The following is a 25,567-nucleotide window of genomic DNA, read 5'->3' on the forward strand; positions in this document are numbered from 1 at the left end:
GCAGTAGCAGCAGCATTGCAGCTCCCCAGGCTGCCCTCTCAATGTCCCTAAAGTGGGACCACTTTTAGGGGTGAGATGTTGGTTCAGTCTTCAAGCCCAATCCATCTTTGAACTCTCTGCTGAGATGGCCAACAAGCACACTCTTGATGGTGGTTTCAAAAATCCCACAGAGAATTGGAATGAGACACCATCAACTAGGTCACTTACAACAATAAAATAAATAATAATAATAATAAAAATTAATAATTCCATTCAAGTAATAAATTCATTGGGAATTAAGGTTGCAGGGCCTTCTGCTCTCTGTACTCTTCCAGAATGTCAGACTTCAAAACGCTAAACTTAAACACTGAAATCCCAGATAAACATGTCCACTAAAAGAACATTAGCATTACAACAACTTAAGGAAACCAGGAAATGCACAGTTAAGGTGATGCTTCCCACACAACATACCTAGACAACCTTAATCTGCCTCTGTAGGGAGGCCATGAGGATCTCACAAAGTCGGAATACTTTAGCCTTCCACAACAAATATTGCAATACTATGTGTCTAACAACTCTTGATAGATGCTCTGTGACACCCAGATATCCAAGTATCATTGACCATTTCACACAGAGCTACTCTGTTCCTCTATGCTGGCATCCCAAACCAGACATCATTAGTTAATTCCACATAGGTCTCAGATGGCAATGAATTTTGATCACTAACAAATTGGAAAGTGGACAGGATGTGAACAAGACCTAGGAGACACTGTGGGCTTTGCTATTGCCAATCTATTTTACATGGAAAGTGTTCAGACACCCATTGTGTTGGGCAGCCATAATAACCTTCAGATGACAATGTTAATCATCAAGTAGAATGCTGAGTTATAGTCTTTTTGGAATATATTGAATGTTAGTGCTAACTTCACACTGTGGCTGCTGTAAAGGAAGATGTAACAATAGTTAGCAACACCCAAACCTATCTCCTCTGCTCCATTTTTAATGCCAAAATGTTTGTCTGTTCTTTAGTTATCTCCCACATATATTTCTGCTACTACGTCTCTGTGGCCTGCCTGCCTCTCACCTTGTCCCCTTCCAGTCTATCCAAATTACCACCATTAAATTCATCTTCCTTTCCTACCACTCTGACCATGTCACACACCACTTTCCATTTCACTGGCTCCACATTTCCTTCTGCATCAAATTCAGATGTCACCTCCTCATATTCAAGAGTCTGCAGAGCTCGGCTCCTGCATGCACCTCATCTGTTGCTTCCCACAACTTCCCCAGTCAAGGTTTGAACTCAACTTTTCCTCCACTACAGGTTTCCTTTATCTTTTTCTCCTTCAAAAGCTTCTCTGCTTTGTCATATGCTGACCTGAGTGCCTGGAATGCCTTCCCTGACCCTATATGCCACAAAATCTCTCATCCTTCAAATCACATCTCAAAACCCTCTTCTCTCTAGTGACCCACACTCCCACACCAACTTGTGTAACAAGCCTTGTGGATGGGGGAAAGCGGTAGTTGTGGTATATCTTGACTTTAGTAAAGCTTTTGATACTGTCTCACATGACCACCTCATAAACAAACTGGGAAAATGCAACCTAGATGGAGCTACTATAAGCTGCGTGCAAAACTGGTTGGAAAACCGTTCCCAGAGAATAGTTAGCAGTGGTTCACACTCATGTTGGAAGGGCATAACGAATGGGGTCCCACAGGGATCAGTTCTGGGTTCTGTTCTGTTCAAAATCTTCATCAGTGATTTAGATAATGGCACAGAGAGTAAGTACACTTGTAAAGTTTGCAGACGATACCAAGCTGGGAGGGGTTGCAAGTACTTTGGAGGATAGGATTAAAATCCAAAATGATCTGGACAAACTGGAGAAATGGTCTGAAGTAAATAGGATGAAATTCAATAAGGACAAATGCAAAGTACTCCACTTAAGAAGGAACAATCAGTTGCACACATATAAAATGGGAAATGACTGCCTCAGAAGTAGTACTGTGGAAAGGGATCTGGGGGCCATAGTGGACCACAAGCTAAATATGAGTCAACAATGTGACACTGTTGCAAAAAAAGCGAACAACATTCTGGGATGGATAGCAGGAGTGTTGTAAGAAAGACACAAGAAGTAATTCTTCTGCTCTACTGTGCGTGGATTAGACCTCAACTGGAGTATTGTATCCAGTTCTGGGAACCACATTTCAGGAAAGATGTGGACAAATTAGAGAAAGTCCAGAGAAGAGCAACAAAAATGATTAAAGGTCTAGAAAACATGATCTATGAGGGAAGATTGAAAAAATTGGGTTTGTTTTATCTGGAAAACAGAAGACAGAGGGGACATGATAACAGTTTTCAAGTACGTAAAAGGTTATTACAAGGAGGAGGGAGCAAGATTGTTCTTCTTAACCTCTGAGGATAGGACAAGAAGCATTGGGCTTAAATTGCAGCAAGGGAGGTCTAGGTTGGACATTAGGAAAAACTTCCTAACTGTCAGAGTGGTTAAGCACTGGAATAAATTGCCTAGGGAGGTTGTGGAATCTCCATCATTGGAGATTTTTAAAAGCAGGTTAGACAATCACCTTTCAGGAATGGTCTAGATAATATAATCCTGCCATGAGTGCAGGGGACTGGACTAGATGACCTCTCGAGGTCCCTTCCAGTCCTATGATTCTGTGTCTACATTTGTTTTTAAAAGTTGCAAACACTAAAAGGAAATTAACATGATGTACCACACCTGGCAAGAACAAGCATCCACATAACTTTATGTTGCATACAATTCTCTCCTTCCCTTTTGCCTAATGTCCTCTCCCTGCTTCACATCAAGTTGTATCCCAATGCACCATACATTATAAGCTTCCAGGAGCAGAAAGCTACTCACAACAGCTTCAGTGAGTGAACCTCAGGGGACTGGAGCCCTTCCTGGGGATGGGAGCAAATCCCAGGAAGGCCAGAGGGCAGCACAACAGGCAGAGAACAGTCCAGGCCAGTTCCTGCCCTCCTCTAGACTCCCCAGAAAGCTGCTCCAGGGCACATGATCTAGATCATAATACGGATTCATAAATGTCAAATATTACTACTTAATTAAAAGAAAAAGGGAGACTGCTCCATGGGTAGGAGGCAGCCGGAAAGAGCCAGGAAGCTGAATGTGGATGATTGGGTGGACCCTAGGGCAGCTGGGGAAAGGTGGGAATAAGAGAAGAGATATAGATTGGGTCAGAATTGTGCAAAACCTTGAAGGTGAAGATGAGGAGCTTAAACTAGATACAGAAGAAGAATGGAAACCAGCATGTAGGGATTCAAGATTTTAAAGCTGTTTGTTGCATAGCTGCTTTATAGAGGCTCTGGGATACATTATTATTATTTAGTATTTGTGTCCAGTAGCATCCAAAGCATGGTAGGCATTAAGCAAACACAAGAGAAGGAAGGGTCCCTGAATGAATATTTGCTCTTGGTCTTTTTCTTGCACACAAATTAATTAAAAAACACACTGGTAAAAGAGAACATTTGCCACTTCTATTCTGCACCACTATTATCGGGTGTTACATATGTGCTAATGTGGCTTTAATTGTCTTTATTAAGGAAAGACTCTGCTAGAAGAAGCCTTTTCTCTATCCATCCTGTGGGTCTTTTGATGCATTAACATCTAACTAGCCTGTCGGACATGGAATTTCTAAGGCCCCCATCTATTTGGTATAATTATCTTCCTATCGAAGCACTGATAAGTTAATAGACAACTTCCCTGCATTATCAGGATTTCCTGAGTCTACAGCAAGTTTGAAGCAATAAAACCAGTTGGTGTTGAGTTCTCTGAGTGCCAAAAAGACATCTGACAAATTTCTTCACTGGAGAAAACCCTTTGTCTTTTCCACATGTATCGGAGACATGTACAAACAAGATACCCATGTATCTCATAGGGCTATTCCAGTCAGCAGCATTGAAAAAATATAAATACAAAGATCACAAAATGGCAAAAAGAATTTAACAAAACTTTCCATAAGCAATCCCCAAGCACGAAAAACATCAGAATAGTAATTTTTTTTTCAAAAATTTTAAGTGCCTGAGAGTAGAGGCTAACAAGAAAAAAGGAGTCTCTTCAACCATAACAACAACATAATTTGGACAATGCTATAGTAACTGTAATGCAGTTTGGCTACCAGCTTCACTTTCATTTAGGTATGTCTATACTATCACATCTCCCAGGGAGCCTGATTTTCAACACAATTTGGTCTTGCAGTGTAGTCAGGAATGAACTGTGTTTCCAAACCATGTTATGGTTTGAATTGTAGCTGGGCACCCTGGGAACCTGTTTAAAGCATGGCTGAATCGTGTCTACACTGCATGTCTGGTGTGTGGGTCCCTAATGATGTGTGTTAATTGTGTTGGGGGCTGCTGTCATATATCCATCCTTGTGTAAAGCAGATCGTTTCTTCTTTCTGTAGAAGGAAGAAAAGGTGGAAAGCATTTGGTCTAACTAGCTAACAGCAAATTTTAGGAATATGGGCTCTGGTTCTCCAGTGCCTTGCATCTTGTTTACTCATTTGCAAGTGGGCAAAGTGGGTATAAAAAAGTGTCACTCCGGCATGGCGCTTTACACTCATTTTGCAGAGATGTAGATAGCTACACAAGGTGCAAGGCAGCATGGCCGTTAGATTACTTTTAAAATGACTGGCGAGAGGAACTAGATTCCATTCCTGGGCAGGAACTGCATGAAACCTTTATTTTGTGATTTTTCCTTCTGCCAATCTGAGGTAAAATATATTATGCAGCAAATTTTTCAAAAGGAATTATACTGAAGTTTGACATTAAATCAACTACTTATCAGTGACAAATAGACTTCAGATTGGACTGATGTTTTTGCCACAATGTTATGGGCTGGAACTCAACACCTGGGCAATAATGGTTTACAAACCCCCAGTATACCAGAATGGTACATTCCTATAACCAAATTCAATGGAGATTTCAATGGAGTTGTGCCTGCCTATTACAGGGCTGGATTTGACTAGGATTGCCAGGTGTCCGGTTTTCGACCGGAATGCCCAGTCAAAAAAGAACACTGGTGGCTCCAGTCAGCACCAATGGGAGCTGCGGGGCAGCACCTTCGGATGGGGTAGCGCGTAGAGCCACCTAGCTGTGCTTCTGTGTAGGAGCCAGAGTGGGGACATGCCACTGCTTCCGGGAGCTGTGTGGAGCCTGCACACCTGACCCTCTCCCGCACCCCAACCCGCTGCCCCAGCCCTGAGCCCCCTCCTGCCCTCCGAACCCCTCAGTACCAGCCAAAAGCATCCTCCTGCACCCCAAACTCATCCCCAGCCCCACCCCAGAGCCCTCAGCTGGAGCCCTCACCCAGCCACGCCCCAACCCTGATCCCCCTTCTGCCCTTTGAACCCCTCACACCCTCCTGCACTCCAAACCCCTCATCCCCAGCCCCACCCCAGTCCACATGCCCAGCTGGAACCCCCCCTCATCCAAACCCCCTGACCCATCCCAGAGCCCCCTCCCACACTGCAAACCTCTCAGGCCCAGCCTGGACCCCCTTCCTGCACCCCAAATCCCTCATCTCCAGCCCCACAACAGAGCCTGCACCCCCTAACCAGAACCCTCAACCCCCTGCACCCCAACCTTCTGCCCCCTCCTGCACAGAGCCCCCTCCTGCATCCTGAACTTCTGATTACTGGCCCCACCCTGGAACCCACATCACCAGCCCAGAGTTCTTTACCCTCTCCCACACCCCAACCCCCTGCCTCCGCCCGTAGTCCCCTCCCATACTCCAAACCCCTTGGCTCCACCCCCTCAGCCAGGTCACCCCAAACTACTCATCCCTGGTCCCACCCTGGATTCTGCACCCCCAACCCCTTGCCCCAGCCTGGTGAAAATGAGTGATTGAGTGAGGGTGTGGAGAGCAAGCGATGGGTGTGTGTGTGGAGTGAGTGAGGGGGTGGGGCAAGGGTGTTGGGTTTTGTGAGAGTAGACATTTGGCAATCCTAGATTTGACCCTTCCACACTAAATCTAAACGACTTTGCATGGTAACATGAATAATTTTAACATACTGACCCCCCTGTTGATTTGTTGTTTATAAATACACCTCTACCCCGATAGAACGCGACCCGATATAACATGAATTCGGATATAACGCGGTAAAGCAGCACTCAGGATCAGGATCAAAGCAAATTCGATATCACGCAATTTCACCTATAACGACGTAAGATTTTTTGGCTCCTGAGGACAGCGTTATATCGGGGTAGAGGTGTATCAGAATACGTTTTATGCCATTTAAAAACAACAACAACAACAACAACAACAAAAGAGAGAAATCTGGTTTCTGTTTGTCTCAGAAAAGCCCTGCAAATACTAATGTAAAAAAGAATTTAAAAGTCACTCTTAAACCCATTTTAAACACAGTTACTATACCAGATGTGGCTCTAGCTGAGGCTACTTACTTGAACCTCATGCTGATGGTTATTTCTACTATGATACCACCCAACTTTTAGAGACCCCATGTGTGCCAAGGTCAGCTAGAAAACAGCCATTGGCTAATGGAATTTATTCCCGTTGCCAGCTGTCTCATCCCTCCCTTCCCTCCATTAAATAACCTTTTTTCTTTCCAAGATCTTTTAAAACATAAGCTTTTTTTGGCTTTTATTGAATTCCTTCTCCTCTGCACGCTCTTTGCTGTCAAACAACTATCCTTTATGGGGGTAATTATGCTTTGTTTTTATTGTTTTATGTGTTTTTATTATATATGATTGCACTGTTTTACTGTGTTGGTTGGGTAGCATCCTGAGTGCCCAGGCAAGGGGCAGCTTTGGTAATACAATTATAATTTTTATTACATAATTAAATCTGAAACTTGCAAAAGTGACCAAGTTGGAATGGAAACACATCGATTTGATGGTTGGGATATTTGTGAGTGCTTGTGAAAATAAAATACTAATGGGATTACTGATCATTTGCTACAATCTGAAAGGACATTAGGTATTAAGGAAAACAGGGAAGAGTGCAACTAATACACTAACGCTGAAATGCTCCAACTGATTTTACAGAATCAGAACAGTTTCCTATCACACATTGCTAAGTGCCACTGAAGATACGCAAGAACCAGTTATTGATCATTTGACCTTCAAATCTATGACAGCTCTATCATGCCCCTCAGTGTAGCATCTGGGTGCTGTACTCTAGCTAACTTTGAGACGAAATTTGGATGAGAAAAATTAGATACAAAAGAATGACAGATAGGCATAGATGAGGCACACTGGATCAGAGGACAGAAAGCTCGCACCTTTTGTTAAGCTACTTGGACGCTGGTGATGTCTTCTTCTCTTAGAGCTAAATCCTGCCCTTGGTATTCTGCAGGGTGGAATATGCCCAGAGCTGTGCAGCCCAGCGTATAATATGTTATTTGGTGGTGGCTAAAGTATATAAGGAAAACCAAAGAGTGGCAGAAATACAACTTGTCTAAAAAAAAAGGACAGTGATGGGGATGACTGTATTCTTCATATCAAAAAGAAATAGTTGTTACTCTAACATCCCATCCCCACTGCTGGAACAGCTTCCCTATTGTCAATATGTACTATTAGTTAAGCCTCAAGAATGTAGCTGCACAAGACACATAATACAAACAGGATACAAAGAAGGCAATCCCAGAGCAGGCAGGATGAGATGTGAGACACACAGAAGTAGGAATGGCTAGGATCTAGCTTGGTTGTTGCTTGTTTAAACATTAGTATTATTACCATTATTATGGAGTCCTGTGGGCATTGAGGAAGAAGTGATCTTTAGCAGGGCAGAGTAATGGTATGATTAGAATTGAAGGGGCATCCCATGTAGAGGAGCCGGGTGTAGAAAAAGCCATGTAGGCAATTAAGGAGACTAACGGGACACTGAGGTCGCCATCACTGATGGAAGGAGGGAGTGGGGATGATGCAATAAGAAACTAGGTCAAAGATTTCACAAGCCAGAGCAGGGTTATGTAGGATCTGAAAGACAAAGACTCTAAACCTGATTGGGTGGACAAGGGGGAACAAGTGCAAGGACTAAGGTGGTCACACAGGTGAGAAAGAGGATTTAAGTGGGAGCATTTAGGCCACGTCTATACTTACCCGCCGGGTCGACGTGGCGAGTTCGACTTCTCGGAGTTCGAACTATCGCGTCTGATCTAGACGCGATAGTTCGAACTCCGGAAGCGCCGCGGTCGACTCCGGTACTCCACCGCGGCAGGAGGAGTTGCCGGAGTCGACCTTGGAGCCGCGGAGTTCGCTTCCGTGGCGTCTGGACGGTAAGTCATTCGAACTAGGGTAGTTCGAATTCAGCTACGTTATTCACGTAGCTGAATTCGCGTACCCTAGTTCGAACCAGGGGCTGTGTGTAGACCAGGGCTCAGAATAGATTGGAGGGAGACAACTTGGATACAGGGAAGGTCAGAGGGGAGATTAATGTATGGACAAGAGTTTTAGCTGCTAGGACAGCAACAATAGATTGAATAGTTTAATTATCATGAAGGAAGGACTGAGAGATGGTCTGGATGTGTGGAGAGGGAGCTGTTTCTCAGGGTATAAGTGTGGTCCCTTGGAATCATACATCAGTTGGGATAGACACTCTCCACCATTGCCTGTCTCTCCTCACGCTGCCCCCTAGATTTCAGGGAGGGAGGTGCAGAAGCGAGCTCTATGCCTTCTGGGGACTCCTTAGTGGGGGACTTGCAGGAAAATTCCTCTACCGTTGCACCACTTGAGCAGCTCAAAGGGAGCAGAGCCACGCAGAGAATCTGCCTCAGCAAATCTAATTGCCAACTGTTCGTGTTTAGCAAAAATACTAGTATATTAAATTGGTGGAATAAGGAGTCAGTCTACCATTCAGTTTCCTTATTTATATTTACAGCAGACTAGATGGTAACAGAGAACCACAAAAGAAAGGAAAAATGGGAACACATTAGAATGGTTTAATTGAGGCGGAAGGTGTAGATTAAGCTGAGTACACCTGTTCAGAGCATTCCAAAGCCACAAAGCTTGAGGCCACTGACAATCAGAATGGGTTAAATATCAAGAAAACCATGGGAAATGAAAATTTGGAAATATACATTCAGATCTATAATAGGAGAAAGTGATGAAAACAAATCAGGTCCTTGGTGAAGCTGAAACAGAGAGACACAGCAGAAAACCCACATGGAATACAACAGCCATGTAAAATCTTCTCTGTATTACACAGTTCAGAAGAGTGACAAGTGACTGCAATTTACGAAAAGTTTATGTGTTTCACAACAGTTTAGGAAAATAAAGTCCCAACCAACTATCCAGCATCAGACTCCATCAAAGCAGCAGGGCATCTGTTGTATCATCAATAGCAAATAGTTTAAGTGGGGTGGGAAACTAGACTGTACCTCAGAATGACAAATCACATCAAGGTAGCCATGAACTGGACACCAGAGAAGGTACATTAAAGTCAATATGCATCGAACAGCTAAGCTCCCACAAGGCACTCTGGAAGCTCTAAAAATGTGCAATGAAATTTTAAGAACCTGTTGTCGTCATTTTGCAAATATGTACAATGAATATTAAACTGTCCAAAGTTCCCAGTGAAAAGAACTTCCTCCTCTAAAGTATTTCATTGAGGTAGATGCCGCTTTGTAACTGAAAAGAAATACTGCCATTCTTTTTTCTGTATATTGCATCTTAAACATTAGTCTCCCTATGTGCTGTAGGGCCAGCTATGAAGCAACTGCCATTGTGTTTCACTCCAAATGCAGTATGTTACAAAACTAGTCACTGTTTTTGTTCATCTTGGTGACTTTATAAGTGTTCTTTGTTGCCTTCCTTACCATAAAATAAAAGCCATCTAGACTGAAAAATAGATGCTTGCTATTTGTACATTGAATACACAATAGTTGTGACTTAAAAAATTAAGCATTGCCGCTTTGCAAATTTATTTCCAAGTGGCAAAAGAAGACACTGAACACCACACACAAGCGATAGACTGTGGAGAGAGAGCACACGCACATTGGTAGTAGCAGGCCTGAAGGATAAGACTGCAGATCAAGTTGCCTCAAAATCAGAAAATAACAGTTTACACTCTTGCTCTCCTCCAAAACCATTTATAAACTACGTTAGTTAAGCCTAACATCTCATGAGATACCATAGGTAAATATTCTGGTTACATAGATAAATGTTCCCAAGTGATTGAAATGAGATGATTCAGTAGCTCTTATAACTTCTTCTCAGAGGTCAATATGAATGTCTAGAACAATGGAAGTCAAGACCAACGTTAACCAATCAGAGCACATACCCAAATAGGTGTGTTCTGCTTGGTTTCAGTGACTGATGTGAAAGCTATTTGCATTTATACAGCATTCTACATCTTCAAAGTGCTATACAAATATTAACTAATTAATCTAAATAATCCACAATAGGTGATTTGATATTTATCTTGCCAGAGATAAATGCAGTAATCGATTTTTAAAAACTAATTTCAGTGTTACACTTTTGAAATTTGTTGCTATAAAGATGTTTCCAGACATTTCTGCTAAAGATAATGAGTGAATGAATGTAACACATACATTATATTGACTTTTGTGGCTTGATTTCCCTTTCACATTTACACCAGTGTAACTTTACTGACTTCAGTGGAGCTACTCCTGATTTACTCCTGGTGTAAGTGGTTTTTAATAAACATAAAAATATATGGTCTCTTGAGGAAAATATTAATCTTGACTTTTGTCCCTTGTTGGCTTGTGATTCTAAATGAACACTTAGTTTCTGTAGGGAAAATGTGATACCAAAGTTGAGACATATTTCCTTTGTATTTCCCTCTTGCTGAAGCTAAAAGTGAGTTAGGAGACTGGATGGTGGTCTTTTATAGTGACTGTTGGTCCACCCCTGCAAATCTTTACTTATATGAGTAGGCCCTACTCACACGAGTAGCCCTATTGACATCATGGTGCTTCTCAAGTGAGTAAAGGCTTGCAGGATCAAGCTCAATACTCTTTAAACTGACACAAATACTGTAATAGCCAACCTTCATTTTTGAGGAGGAAGTAAAGCAGCATGATGGGTGGGAAGGTCAGGGACTGTTATCCACTTCTTACACAGTTTCACATTTTACATTTCACTGTTTGTCTTTCTATTGACATTGGCTTGGAATGGAGGAAGCTCCTGCGAGGATCATATTGCAAATCAAAGTCCTGACAGAGAAAGGAAAAAGTCATGGATCACAATGAGTCTGATCCTGCATTCCTTGCAAACCCCAAATTCCTCACTCACTTCAGGAGTTGTTTTAGACACACAGAGAATGCAGGATTGAGCTTAATGGCTGCTAACGTCTGGCCAGATGTGCGTGGTCTTATTTTGCAAATAACCGTAGCACTGTACTTGGGTAATCCTAAATATAAGAGGTAGACATCATTCTGGCTATTAAAGGGAGAAATAGTCCTGAACCCAGAGTGGTGTCTCTGTACATCCACATATACTGACTTCTAGAGCAAATGGAAAATCAGAGAGATAGGAATGGAATTCCATTGTCTCTCCCCCACCCTCCTCTTTACCATTTAGAGTTTAGGTTGTGGATTTAGCTCCGAGAGAGAGTGACAATAGATACTGTTAACGCTTCAGGTTTTCCTGAAAAATGTTGGTCTTGATAGTTATCCATATAAAAATGTGACAACTAAATCTAATGATAATTTGCACATTTGTATACTAAATAGGCAGCGAGGCTATTTAGATAATAGCACAGTTTGAACATTTTTAAAGTGCAATTTGCCATAAATATAAAACATTATTGTGTGATTTAATGGCACAAAATATTTTAAATGGCACAAAAACTAGGTAATTACTTCCTAGACTATGTTAAGTTTTTAAAAATACAATAAATGATATTTTTTCTTTAAAATTCACATAATCATTTTATTCCTTATTCCCTTATCTCACCCGGGCGATTATTAACAGAGACAGGTTGCCAGTCAGCTTTAGTGAGTGTATAATCTTAGGGATATTGGTGCATGGCACCAATGAATAACATTTTTTGGACTAAATTCTAGTCTCAATTACATTGGCATAAATCTAAAGAAAATCCAGTGGAGTCAACAAGAGTTATTCTCGATTTGTACCATTGTAGCCGAGATCAGCATTTGGCCCCAGGTATTTTTATACATTAATAGCTGTTGGTGATTTGGGGACCATGTGTTATGGTTCATCCCTGTTTCTGTAGTTTGTTTTAAATATGACATTTTACAGTGCACATGGGGAAATATTTATTATTACAGAACAGGCATAGAAAAGTTAGTCCCTAATCTCTGTTATGGGAAATGTTCCACAATTAGTCAGGCTTTGCCCCGCAAAAGCTTTCTGTGCTTGAGATAGGATGGGAAAACTTTCTCATAAAGAAAAAAACCCCAACCAGGGACTTGTGTCACCACCCTGTTAATCATTACTGTAGCAGATCTGTATTCTTTGAGATCTCTGACCTGTTTTGCAGCCCTGAAGGGTTTATTGCAGTCAGTGCAGCCTTGGCTGGTGTTTGGATTGCGTGCTGATAGACAGCCGATTGGCTGTAGTTCAGAACTCCATGCTATGGAACATTATGGACTGCTCATTTGTACTCCTCCAAATTCTTGGGAAACTGGTGAAACTCATGCTTCTAGTAACCTACTGGGAGTGGGTAACAGGGGGATCTGGGGTCAGGAGGAAGAAATCTTTGGAATTTTTCTTCAGTAATAATACAGTTAAATGGAAGCGGTTGTTAGCATGAACATAGATTCATAGATGAAGAGCATTCGGTTGAAGTGACATGGTGAAAAGAATGCCTGTTTCACTCTTTAATGGCCTAAAGCAATGTATGAAGCCAAATTTACACAGTAGAGTTGTGTCTGGCACCATACTCGGGATACATATGCACCAGAATTTATCCTCACCCTCAACCCTCCTTCCTCCACATTAAAATCCTCAGTAGTCTGACACCTGATTCATATGCAGAACAGAACTCAAATTTCAGCTGAATACAAACTAAATATGATCCAGGCAGAAAGGCAGTTTTGTCTTTTCATTTAGCTGGAAAACTATATGAGGACGCAGAGTGCTAGGCTGTACAGGTCTTGCAGACCTGAGGCAGGAAGAAAAAAAGACCTTTTTGGGGCTCTTGTCTCAGCCTGTTTGGCTCCTACAGGATCCAGGGACACAGGGGGATCTCCTTGAAGCTGTCTGGTAGTCTAGCAGGGTCTTGCAGACCTGAATTTAAGTGCTTTCCAGTCCCTACCTAACTGAACTGTAAAATAATTTCTCATAAGGGGAACCCTCTCCAACGATCCTATTCCATCTTCCAACCACTATATAGCTTTCCGACTCAAGTCCAGTGGTGTCATTTCTGGTGGGTGACTATCCAAGCAGACATTGACTTCAACTCTCCTGAAGCCTCTCATGAAGGTTGCTACTTAGTGGCAACAAATCTTTAAGGAAGTGTCAGGAATTAAGAATAAATAGTATAGCTAGCTACCGAGTATAGCTCCCCAGGCTACTGAAGTGGGTGACCTTGTAGAGATTTAAAGTATCTCCTCTCTGCAATACATTCCAATAAGAGAATTAATGGAGAAGACAGCTCTTTCTTTCCTCAAGCCATTGCTGAGAACTTCTAAGAAATATCCTCTTCTCTACAGTGTGTAAAGATGGGCACTGGAGTTTATGGGATGAACACTCTACATATGAGGAACCTTCTTGTTATCAAAATGAATTCATAGATATCTAGATTTCAAAGTCAGAAGGGACCATTGTGATAATTAGGTTTGACATCCTGAATAACACTGGCCATAGATTTCATCATGTGACTAATCAGCATTCAGTTCACTTTGGGCAATTTTTAAAAAAATATTTGGAAAGGTGGTGGTATAGCTTCATCCCAAGGAAAGGGATTCAGAGGGTGCCTCTCAAGCAGTAAGTGTCAGAATGTCAGGATCCAGTGAGTTATGACAGTAGCATAAATATGAGGAGTTATGACACCAGTAACAAAGTGCTGTCATGGACTCAAACCCAACACTAGTAGCAGGGCCTGATGTGGTATCTAACAAAACCTTTCAGCTACATTACACTGACTTAAGTCTTTTTTTCAGGTTATGAAGACCTAAAAAATCTACCACCAGTGGGGGGCTTGTGGACAATCAGGTACAAGGCTGGATAGCAACCCCAACCCAACTCTAGTTGACCCTGTTTCACAATAACTGGACTGATGGACTTTTGCCAAAGTCATTCACCGGTCAGGCAATCAGCAAAAATGGGAGATGCAGGCACTCTCAGGTCTGTCTAGGCTGACCTTCAAGCCCCCTGCCTGCACTGCCAAACACCCCGCTCTAATATGTGATGCATAATGTGATGCATCAGTCTTCACAGCTGAGGATGTGAGGGAGATTCCCAAACCTGAGCCATTCTTTTTAGGTGACAGATCTGACGAACTGTCCCAGATTGAGGTATCGTTAGAGATGGTTTTGGAACAAATTGATAAATTAAACAGCAATAAGTCACCAGGACCAGATGGTATTCACCCAAGAGTTCTGAAGGAACTCAAATGTGAAAATGCAGAACTACTAACTGTAGCCTGTAACCTATCATTTAAATCAGCCTCTGTACCAGATGACTGGAGGATAGCTAATGTGATGCCAATTTTTAAAAGGCTCCAGGTGTGATCCTGGCAATTACAGGCCTGTAAGCCTGACTTCAGTAGCGGGCAAACTGGTTGAAACTATAATAAAGAACAATATTGTCAGACATATAGATGAACATAATTTGTTGAGGAAGAGTGAACATGGTTTTAGTAAAGGGAAATCATGCCTCACCAATCTACTAGAATCCTTTGAGAGGGTCAAGAAGCATGTGGACCAAGGGAATCCTGTGGATATAATGTACTTAGATTTTCAGAAAGCCTTTGACAAGGTCCCTCACCAAAGGCTCTTATGCAAAGTAAGCTGCCATGGGATAAGAGGGAAGGTCCTGCATGGATTGGTAACTGGTTAAAAGATAGGAAACAAAGGGTAGGTATAAGTGGTCAGTTTTCAGAATGGAGAGAGGTAAATAGTGGTGTCCCCCAGGGGGGTCTGTTTTGCGACCAGTCCTATTCAACATATTCATAAATGATCTGGAAAAAGGGGTAAACAGTGAGGTGGCAAAATTTGCAGATGATAAAAAATTACTGAAGATAGTTAGGACCCAGGCAGACTGCAAAGCGCTATGAAAGGATCTCTCAAAACTGGGTGACTGGGCAACAAAATGGCAGATGAAATTTAATGTTGATAAATACAAAGTAATGCACATTGGAAAGCATAATCCCAACTATACGTATAAAATGATGTGGTCTAAATTAGCTGTTACCACTCAAGAAAGAGATCTTGGAGTCATTGTGGATAGTTCTCTCAATGTGCAGCAGCAGTCATAAAAGCAAACAGAATGCTGGGAATGATTAAGAAAGGGATAGATTATAGGACAGAAAATATCATGTTGCCTCTATATAAATCCATGATATGACCACATCATGAATACTGTGTGAAGATGTGGTCGCCTCATCTCAAAAAAGATATATTGGAATTGGAAAAGGATCAGAAAAGGGCAACAAAAATTATTAGGGGTATGGAACGGCTTCTGTACGAGAAGAGATTAATAAGACTGGGACTATTCAGCTTGGAAAAGAGACGGCTAAGGGGAGATATGATTGAGGTCTATAAAATGATGACTGTTTTAGAGAAAGTAGATAAGGAAGTGTTGTTTAGTACTTCTCATAACACAAGAACTAGGGGTCACCAAATGAAGTTAATAGGCAGCAGGTTTAAAACAAACAAAAGGAAGTGTTTCTTCACACAACACACAGTCAACCTGTGGAATTCCTTGCCAGAGGATGTGGTGAAGGCCAAGACCATAACAGGGTTAAAAAAAGAACTAGATAAATTCATGGAGGATAGGTCCATCAATGGCTATTAGCCAGTATGGGCAGGAATAGTCTTCCTAGCCTCTGTTTGCCAGAAGCTGGGAATGAGCGACAGGGGATGGATTAGTTGTTCTGTTCATTCCCTCTGGGGCACCTGGCACTGGCCACTGTCGGAAGACAGGATACTGAGCTAGATGGACCTTTTGTCTGACCCAGTAGGGCCATTCTTATGTTCTTATGTAAAACCCAGCACAGATGGCTATACTCACAACTGGCAACACAATAAAAAATATTTACAGGTGCAAGACCAAGTAGTCTGAAAAGTGATTGTGTTAACCAAAGGTTTCCCTGGTACCTACCTGAAGGAACAGTGCTCCAAGTGTTTTCACAATATACTCAAGTTCAGGTACTGAATCTACATGATAGGTCATCTGGTATGGCAGAGCTCTGCACAGTGGACTTCATCAGTTTTTTAAGCTTGGTGTCTTTGGGGTAAGCATCACAGGAGGGGTGTAGTAACAAGAGGCTAGTAAGCACTAATTCAAGTGAGTGGAGAAGTGTCATATCAAAATCACCATTCAGAGGAAAGCTCTGCTGACTGTAAACAGAGGCTATCTAGAAAAGTTTATATATTATGCCTAACCGAGGATTTATGGTTCTCTGTCAATGACACTGTAGCTAGGCATCAGTTGACACCATCAATCATGATCATCATGATGCTAGTCTCATGGTTCTCACTTCTACTAGATGCAATGGGCCTAAAAGCTGTCCGAGACGACCCAAACACATGGGACACTACTGCTGCCATTAGATCAGGATGGCAGCAGGCCTGCTGGGCTGTGGATAGTGCCATCCAGAATAGTAGAACAGAAAAAGCCAAAGAGAAGAGTGCGCGAAGAAGCAAGCTGTGGCCAGAATGTATGGCCATGCCTGCCCAACGTGTGGATACATTTGCGGATCCCTTATCGTACAAGAAGATGCACTGAAACAAATGGACTCATACATTGGCAACAACAGAGACAATGGTTGAAATCCTGGCTCCACTGACATCAATGGAAGTTTTTCTATTGACATCAATGGGGCCAGGATTTCAGCCACTGAGTGAGCAGTGTCCTCAGCCAGTTCAAGTTCACTTAAATATTTCTGCCATTCCTATGGATTCCTGTGGGCTGATCAGATCCTGGGCCTGGGGGCTGCTGGATGAACAGTTAACATCTGTGCATCTGAAAGAACACGACAAAGACATAGGGAATGAAATACTGACTCCAGTGACTTCAATGGTAAAACTCCCATTGACTTCAAGAGGGGCCGGACTTGACCCCAGGAGTTCCATCTTTGTTTCCAAGCATCTGGCCCATTGCACTAAAGTACAAGGTACACCAGCACCATCACAGTCAACATTCAGAAATGAGAATTTTCATGGAGAAACGTTTTTTAAAGCTTCAGTGTCTGCATGATAGTGGAATTTCAATCTCAGACACTTCTCTGCCTCAGACATTCAGATCCATACATTTTTATGAAAGTCATAATTCTGCAGGGCCTGAAACCACAAAACCAACTGATGAAAGTATCTCCATACATTTTTGTGAAAATGTTTTCACACATTTCATCCAGCTGTGTATTTTACATCCCCATTTAAGGTTCTGCGAGTGAATCATTTGCATCCTATTTATCATTGAACTTCTTTCAGCATTAGTCAGGAGTTTGCAATAAGCAATTTTCACTCGTTAGGGATAATGCGCTTAATTATCTTGCAGCTTCACTTCCTCCACCATTGCGTGTTCTGCTGTCATCCTTAATACACAAGGGGCGTCTTTCTCTGTAAATCATGTTATTAAATAAAACATTAACCATATATTGGCATCAAAAAAGGAGTAAATTAAGCAAATTAGTAAAAAAGACTGGTGTTGAAAAGCTGAAACACCCTAAAAACTAAGGGCCAGATTGTATTATCCTAGTTCTATACAGGAAGAGTCATCCACATGGATCTCCTTCTTCATGAGATGAGGGCAAGGCAAGGGTGCGTACTACATATCCCCACTCTTGTCCTGTGGATTGTACCCAAGAAAGCTACTACAGCCCCAACCTATGTTATACTTTCCATGCAGTGACCTGGAGATCCTGGCAGTTGCAGCCAATGGGGGTGTCTCTGTTAGCACAACTCCAAAGGAGTCACACTGACAAGGAGCCAGGAGTGGGTCACTGTGGGCCAGAGTTCTGAAAACCAACAGGGATACTCCAAGTTTTGGGGTGGACCCTGCACCCTTTTCCAGGATGAGGAAAGTTCCCCACCCACTGATGATGAGCCAGTGAGGGGTAAATCTCTGTGAAGGAATCTTTACAAAGATTTGCTGCCCAATGGTCCCCTCCAACATTTTTTAAAACGTGAAATGTGACAATCTGTCTCCATGCTATTTAAAAGTTAATGCTTGATTTAGAATTAGTCTATGCAGAGAGCTTCCAATTAATTATAGCTTTAATGCTCATTCTTGCTTTGGATTTTCTCTCCCTCCACCTCCCCCAATCTCTGTCAGGAATTTCTCTACACACTTGTTATATAATTAACAATTGTTACTTTTGTGTATATATTCACAAATATTCCCTAATGAACTAATTATAGGTCAAGAACAATATATTCGGAAAGGATGAACCTAGCAGACTCTCAAGGCTGGTAGGTGTAAAATGTGGCCATCTATTTACAACAGCTATGCAGTAATTTGCTTGTTCTTTTTGTTTATTTGTTTTAAACAAATGGCCTCAACATTATTTTTCATTTTACAAAAATGCAATGCTAGGAACCTTGCACCTGGCCACCCTGCAATAACAAACCAGTACACGTGACAGACAAACAATTGCCACAAGAATATATTTTCAAGCTTCCAAAGTCTTATTTTTTTGGGGAGGTAGCAAATGTCTAATTTTAAACAATCATCAAAATACCAAATAATTGGAAAGTCGAATTGTGGACAGAGCAAGAAATGTGGATACGTGGAACTTTTTAAAGCAATATTTTCTTCTCACTGAGTTAATATAAGTGATGGTGTAGCCTCTTGATAGCAGCCCCTAATGACGCTGTGGGGAAGGACAGAACAGATCAAGGACTGATGCCATATAAAGGAGGCTAAGAAGGCGTCTAACAACAAAATAACATAAACCTGATTTTACAAAAAATCTTTTGCAGTTCAGCTTGAAACTCAGGGGCCAAAGCCTGGAGTCCCAGCTCAGGAGCAAATTTTTATACCCTTGCTCACAGGAAGTCCTTCCTCTACCTTCCTCTGTGAGTTGCCCCATCGATTTCAGGTATCAGAATCTGGCCCTCAGTTCTTACTCAGGCAAAACTCATTGTAGGCTTTGCCACAGGGATCCATCCTAACAGGTCCCAAAGCAGAACAGGGGCTCTATTATGTACAGTGCTAAACTTTCATAGGCCTGGGGACATGGGACCAGATCTACAGCTGGTGTAAATCAACAAGGAAGCACTAAAGTCAAGGGATCTATGCCAATTTATACCCACAGAGGATGCATATGTCAGGAAGGTAGGAATAGTGTGTCAGGAAGGTTTTCAAGAAGGAAAAAAAAGCACATTTTGCAGTCAGGCAGCCACATCAGAGATGATTCCAAGCATTGGGGAGCAGAACAGATTATTCAGAAATTGTTGTGTATACTCAGCACATAGCAAAGAGTGTGAAAAATAGACAAGAGCCCTGAAGTGAGAGGATGAAGAGGAGGAATTAGAACAGAGATGAAGGGTGGGCAAGATTATGGGGGGCCCTGAAAATGAGGAAGAGAGATAAATTTGATGAGGAAAGTCACAGGAAGCCAGTGGAGAGATCTGAGAGCACCAGGAAGGAGGTGGATTTTAGCAACAGGATTTTGTATGGATTGGAGGTGGCGAGACGACAAGAGGAGACAAGGGTACAGTAATGAAAGCAAGAGAAGGGCTTTGGCAGAGTCTTTCCTGCTTTCATTTAGATCAGGGGTGGGCAAACTACGGCCCGCGGGCCACATCCGGCCCGCGGGACTGTCCTGCCCGGCCCCCGAGCTCCTGACCCAGCCCGCCCGCGCTGCACGGAGACACGGGAAATCGCAGCGCCTGTCCCGGGCCCAGCGGCCCCGATCGGGACCTGGGCAGCTCGCAGGGCTCGCGAGAAGCAGGACACCCCCCCGCCGCCGCTGGCTGGGCCCCCCGGCTCTGCAATCAGAGATGCAGCACTCGGCTGCTCCTCTGCCCTAAAATCCAGCCTCCCTCCCAGCACGGGCTTGTCCCTCCTCCGCACACAAAGGCTGGTGCGGGAGGCAAAGTCTCGGGAAAGGGTGGGGCCAGGGAGGCCGCAGGAGCAGGGGGCAGCGAGATCCCACCCGGGGCCGGGAGAGCCCCGCAAAGGAGGCACAGACACCCCCCCCCCCCTGCAGCTGCCATAAGCGCCAGTGAACAAACCGGAGCGCTCCCCCCTTGGTGTGGGACACACTCACTGCCGGCCCGAGCCGCTTCCTCCTTCCTCCGCTGCATCAGGGGCGGGAGGTTTCGGGTTACAGCGCCCCGGACCCACCACAGCTGCCGCCAAGCGAGAGGCCCGGAGCAACTGCCCGGCCCTCCTCCCTCCATCCCTCCTCCTAACCTTCTCCTTCTAGCCCCCTTTCCATATCTCCTCCTAATCTCCACCATCCATTTCCCTTTCACATTTTTTCCATCCAGCCTCCTTTTCACATCCTCCTTTTTCCACCACCTCTATCCATCTCTTTCCATCCCCTTCCTCTTCTATCCCCCTTCCCAGATCTTCTCCTCAACATCCTGTTTTCCACACCCTCCTTCCTTCATTCCTTTTGCTTCCCTCCCTTCTCTTTCCCACCTTCCCTTCTCTCCTCTATCAGTTTCCAATTCTCTTCCCATGTTTCTCCAATCAGCCATCCCCCTTTTCACGTTCTTTCCTGACAGGTATCTTTTCTTTCCACCTCCCCATCTGCCACAACCCCTTTCCTCTTATTCCTTTGACCCTCTCTCTACCCTCTCACCTTCTCTGCGATTCTTTTCTCCCTGCCCCGCTTCATACTCACAGGTCCAAATTCAGAGATGATATGTAACTTAGATTCCAGTACCCCAATTTAGACTCCTGTAGACATTGGTATATGTAACTTTAAGTGTGTGTGGGGGGAGGGGGTATCTATATGAGCACAAAGGAGTCATGCTGTATGAAAGAGATTGCCAGTACAAAAAGTTTGAGAACTACTGAATTACAGCAACCCCGCAGGCTGCTCTTACAGCAGAGGTGGGCAAACTACGGCGGCCCGCAGGACCGTCCTGCCCGGCCCCTGAGCTCCCGGCTGGGGAGGCTAGCCTCCGGCCCCTCCTCCGCTATCCCCTCCCCTGCAGCCACGCTCCGCATGGGCAGCGCTCTGGATGGCAGGGTTGCACGCTCCTGCAGAGCAGTATGGCAGCGTGTCTGGCTCTGGCTGGGTGATGTGGCTGCCAGACATGCTGCTTCTGAGCGGGCATGGTAAGGGGGCCAGGGCCGTGGGGTTGGATAAGGGGCAGAGGTTCGGTGGGGCTGTCAGGGGATGGGGGAACTGGGGGGGGGGGTTGGATAAGCATGGAGTCCCAGGTGGCCTGTCAGGGGTGGGGGTGTGGATAAGGGTTGGGGGGTAGTCAGGGGACTAGGAGAAGGGGGGTTGAATAGGGGGTGGGGTTTTGGGGGGCAGTTAGGGGTGGGGGTCCTGGGAGGGAGCGGTTAGGGGACAAGGAGCAGCGGGGGTTGGATGGGTCAGGGGTCCTGAGGGGGCAGTCAGGAGGCGGGAAGTGAGAGGGGGTGGATGGGGGCAGGGGTCAAGCTGTTTGGGGAGGCACAGCCTTTGCTACCCGGCCCTCCATACAGTTTTGCAACCCCAATGTGGCCCTCAGGTCAAAAAGTTTGCCCACCCCTGATTTAGATGTATCACATAAATGCTTATTTACTCAGTAATTTCATTCATTTAAAATGGCCCAGGCACAATGGAAAGTGCCCGTTCAAGCTTCATTGCTAAATCACAATCAAGGATCCACTTCTGCTCCTACTGAAGTCTACGAGACTTCACTGGAAGCAGCAGCACTCCTCATTGTTATATCCTTGGGGGCAGCCGGTTTAGGAAGAAATCACTTGAGGCCAGACAGCAGACAGCTAACAAAACCACCATTTTATTTACAGACTCAGAGAACTCACCCAGCCGGCTGAAGCTGGCTGAGCTATCCCCTAATAATCTAACTCAGTTACCATAGGAACCAAAAACCATGACAACCAAATACACAACATATTCCTCCCCCGCTAATAAGAACATCCCCTAAATAAAACACACACTAGACTAGAGAAGGAGGGTAGACTGCCTCCATTCCCGGCTAAACCCTGGGGATTATTTTGCCCCATAACCATGGGTTCGCCCTAGCTAAAGATCCAGCCGATGAGGAGGCCTTCTGTCTCTAGGTGGATTACGGCGAACTTCTGGTGTTATTGCACCCGAAAGTACCATGGGCTCAGGGTCCGCAGCACGAATGGGTGAGGCGGTGGTATCAGCTCGTGCTGGGCAAAGGGGCATCTCAGCCGCCGACAGTAATGGAGGAGGACAGTCAGGAATAGGTGATTCGTGATTCGGTGTCTCACCAGAAGAGGTGAAGTCAGACCCCTCAATTGCAGATGTGTCCTGAGGACTGGCATGACCTGGCAACAGCTGATCTACATGTCGCTGCCAGGTAAGATTCTCTGCAGTCCGGACTGTGTAGGAAACAGGCCCTGTTCGAGTGATGACTGTGGCCGGGACCCATTTAGCTCTGGAAGTATAGTTCCGAGCCAAAACTGGCTGTCCCGGGCTAAAGGTTGGGTCTTTTGCTCTGGGAGCCCGTCTGATGACTTGATATTGCTACTGATGTTGCACAGTTTGTCTGGGTTCAGAAGGTTTCAGCAGATCAAAGCAAGTGCGCAGCTGTCGTCCCAACATTAGAAAGGCTGGGGATGCCTGGGTCGTAGCATGAGGTGTGTTTCGGTAGGAAAGTAAGAAGGTATCCAGACGCTTTTGAATGGAGTGTTGTCCCCTTGCTGATTTCAAAGCGTTTTTCATTGTCTGCACAAATCTTTCAGCAATTACCAGTGGTTTTGGGGAAAAATGGGACCCCAGGATTTCCACAATGTCACTGTAAGATTTAGTTGCTGGTTTAACAGGGTGTAGTAAGCTGCGTAGCAGGGAGTAGGTTTTAGCCCCTACAACACTTAAGAATATTGGCACCTTCTTCGCTTCTGTAATGTCATTTGCAATAAAAAAAAGCTCAAAACGCTCAGTATACACATGCCATTGCTCTATATTCTCATCAAAAGGTTCCAGTGGCCTGCTCAGAGTAGCCATGATTTTAGTTTCACTTTCACAGTCAGTGCAAACAAGCAGCTTTTTTGTTTGTTTGTTCTTTACCTTGACTTCTACTTCCTTCTGTTACTGGAGCAGCACCGGAATCTCACCCTCGTCGCCACTTGTTATATCCTTGGGGGCAGCCGGTTTAGGAAGAAATCACTTGAGGCCAGAGAGCAGACAGCTAACAAAACCACCATTTTATTTACAGACTCAGAGAACTCACCCAGCCGGCTGAAGCTGGCTGAGCTATCCCCTAATAATCTAACTCAGTTACCATAGGAACCAAAAACCATGACAACCAAATACACAACACTCATGACTATAATTACAGCACCATCCGTGTCGGCATTATTCAGACTGAGATTCACACTAGCTTTTGTATCAAAAGGTGAGAATTTGGGGAGTCCACACAGCTGAGCCCAACTCCCCAAGGCTCTTTACACAGCCCAGACAATATTTCTTTGGGGGAGGGGCCAATGGATGAACTGTTGTGCACATCCAGTAGCTGTTGGCTGCTGTGTGGAAGGGAGGGACTCCAGATGGGGAAGGCTGCTCAAGATGGGAGTCTGGGTAGCAGCTGCAATGCAGTTCAGCTACTATTTCATGGCTTAGTGAGGAGTCATGGAGTTTAAGGCCAGAAGGGATCATCTAGTCTGACCTCCTGCATATCACAGGCCACCTCTACCACCCAGCACCCACACACACACACACTAAGCCCAACAACTAAAGTTAGATCAAAATATTACAGCCAACAGGAGACTAAACTATTACATGCCACAGGAAGAGAATAGGAGACACCGAGGTGCACCAATGCTCAAGGCCCTCCCCAGGCCAGGGAAATTATTATGAGAGATATACGCAGATAATCCTGGCAACTGACATGCACCCACAGGCTGCAGAGGAAGGAGAAAACCCCCCAAGGTCACTGCCAATCTGACCTAGGGGAAAAATTGCTTCCTGACCCTACATATGGCAATCGGATAGACCCTGAGCATGTGAGCAAGAACCAGCCAGCCAAGCACTCGAGGGAGAGAATGCTTGGTGCCTTCCCTGACCCATGGAGATTCCTAGAATCCAACCCAGTCAGAACTCTGGGAACAGAGTTTGCCTCATAAATACACAAGGTTTTGAAAACATGCCCTGTTCAGTATGCCCCGTATCCTGTGAACACGTGCACACTCTGTTCCGAGCTGCACTGCCTGTATACTCGCGAGAGGCAGAGACTATAACAAGACCATGTTCTGTACCTCCACTGTAGTGCAGCAACCACAGGTTTATTTAGGACTAAAGCACATGACACAAGTAGGACACACTATAGAAAACTGAATTAGTGCTTTTATTACCATCAGCCATAACAGAGTATTCTACTGATAAAAACATATCTAAATAAGATTATCTTCCCATCCACCTGCTCCTCATAACTTCTCCCCCATCCCTTCCTTACTACTGCTAATAACTTATTATTAGTGTCTTTAATGACTTGACACAAAATTGAACTAAAACATAGACAAAGTGCAATTATACAAGACAACTGCTAGCCATCTTAACAGATAAATGATGCAATCAGAATAGTATAACTGCCTTATCTCACAGAGATTATACAATAAAATTGATACACATCTGTAAATGCATATTTATTTATACTAATATACTCAGTCAGCACACATTGCTGGGCATACGGTCTAATTGTAATTATTCACATAGTATTGCTACAGATAATGCACCAGATCCTCACATCCCAGTAGGCTGCGCCCAGCGTAAGACTGATATGGGTTCAGGGGCCATTTGCTTCTCAGATTTGAGGGGTGCTTTCATTTGTTCTCAGCTTCCCATGGATCTCCAGGAATGTTTTAGCAACTGGCTACTGCTATGGCATAAGCACACCCTGGCTACAGCTGATTTGCCTCAGACACACCCATACTACAAGGGCAAAAACAGGGGTGGATGTTTCCAGAGGGCTCCTCTGAAGCGTGCGGACAGCCCGGGAGAAAGGGTGAAGGTGCTTGTTTAAAACTTTAACAAACAGGCTGGCATCACTGGCAGAATGGAGGCAGAAGCCAATATCCAAATGGCGAATAAAAGATTATAGGGCAGAGGTGTGTCGTAAAGGGCCTGAAACGCAAAGAGGAGGGGTTTACGTTTGATACAATGATTGCAGAGGAGACAGTGGAAGGATGCAAAGAGCGGGGTGATGTCACTGAAGCAATGATCCAGGAAATTATTTTTGCAGCAGTTGCAGGGCAGGGGTTGTGCTAATCAAGACGCAAGATGATGGGAATCTGGAGGAGAGATTTAGCTGTGCGGATGGATAGGAAAGGCTGTATATCAGT

General features: G+C 44.1%; 1 long non-coding RNA gene across 4 annotated transcripts in view; it reads left to right on the forward strand.

Annotated features, from left to right (window-relative positions):
- The first annotated feature begins 23,538 nt into the window (after positions 1 to 23,538).
- The window catches only part of LOC123361958, a 117,365-nt gene continuing 115,336 nt past the window's right edge, over positions 23,539 to 25,567 (forward strand). For all 4 annotated transcript variants that reach the window (XR_006576299.1, XR_006576298.1, XR_006576296.1 and 1 more), the window contains exon 1: positions 23,539 to 23,625. This is a non-coding gene — a long non-coding RNA (uncharacterized LOC123361958). The remainder of the gene's footprint in view (positions 23,626 to 25,567) is intronic.

The sequence above is a fragment of the Mauremys mutica genome, chromosome 1 (genome assembly GCF_020497125.1).
Source record: "Mauremys mutica isolate MM-2020 ecotype Southern chromosome 1, ASM2049712v1, whole genome shotgun sequence".
Lineage (NCBI taxonomy): Eukaryota > Metazoa > Chordata > Testudines > Geoemydidae > Mauremys > Mauremys mutica.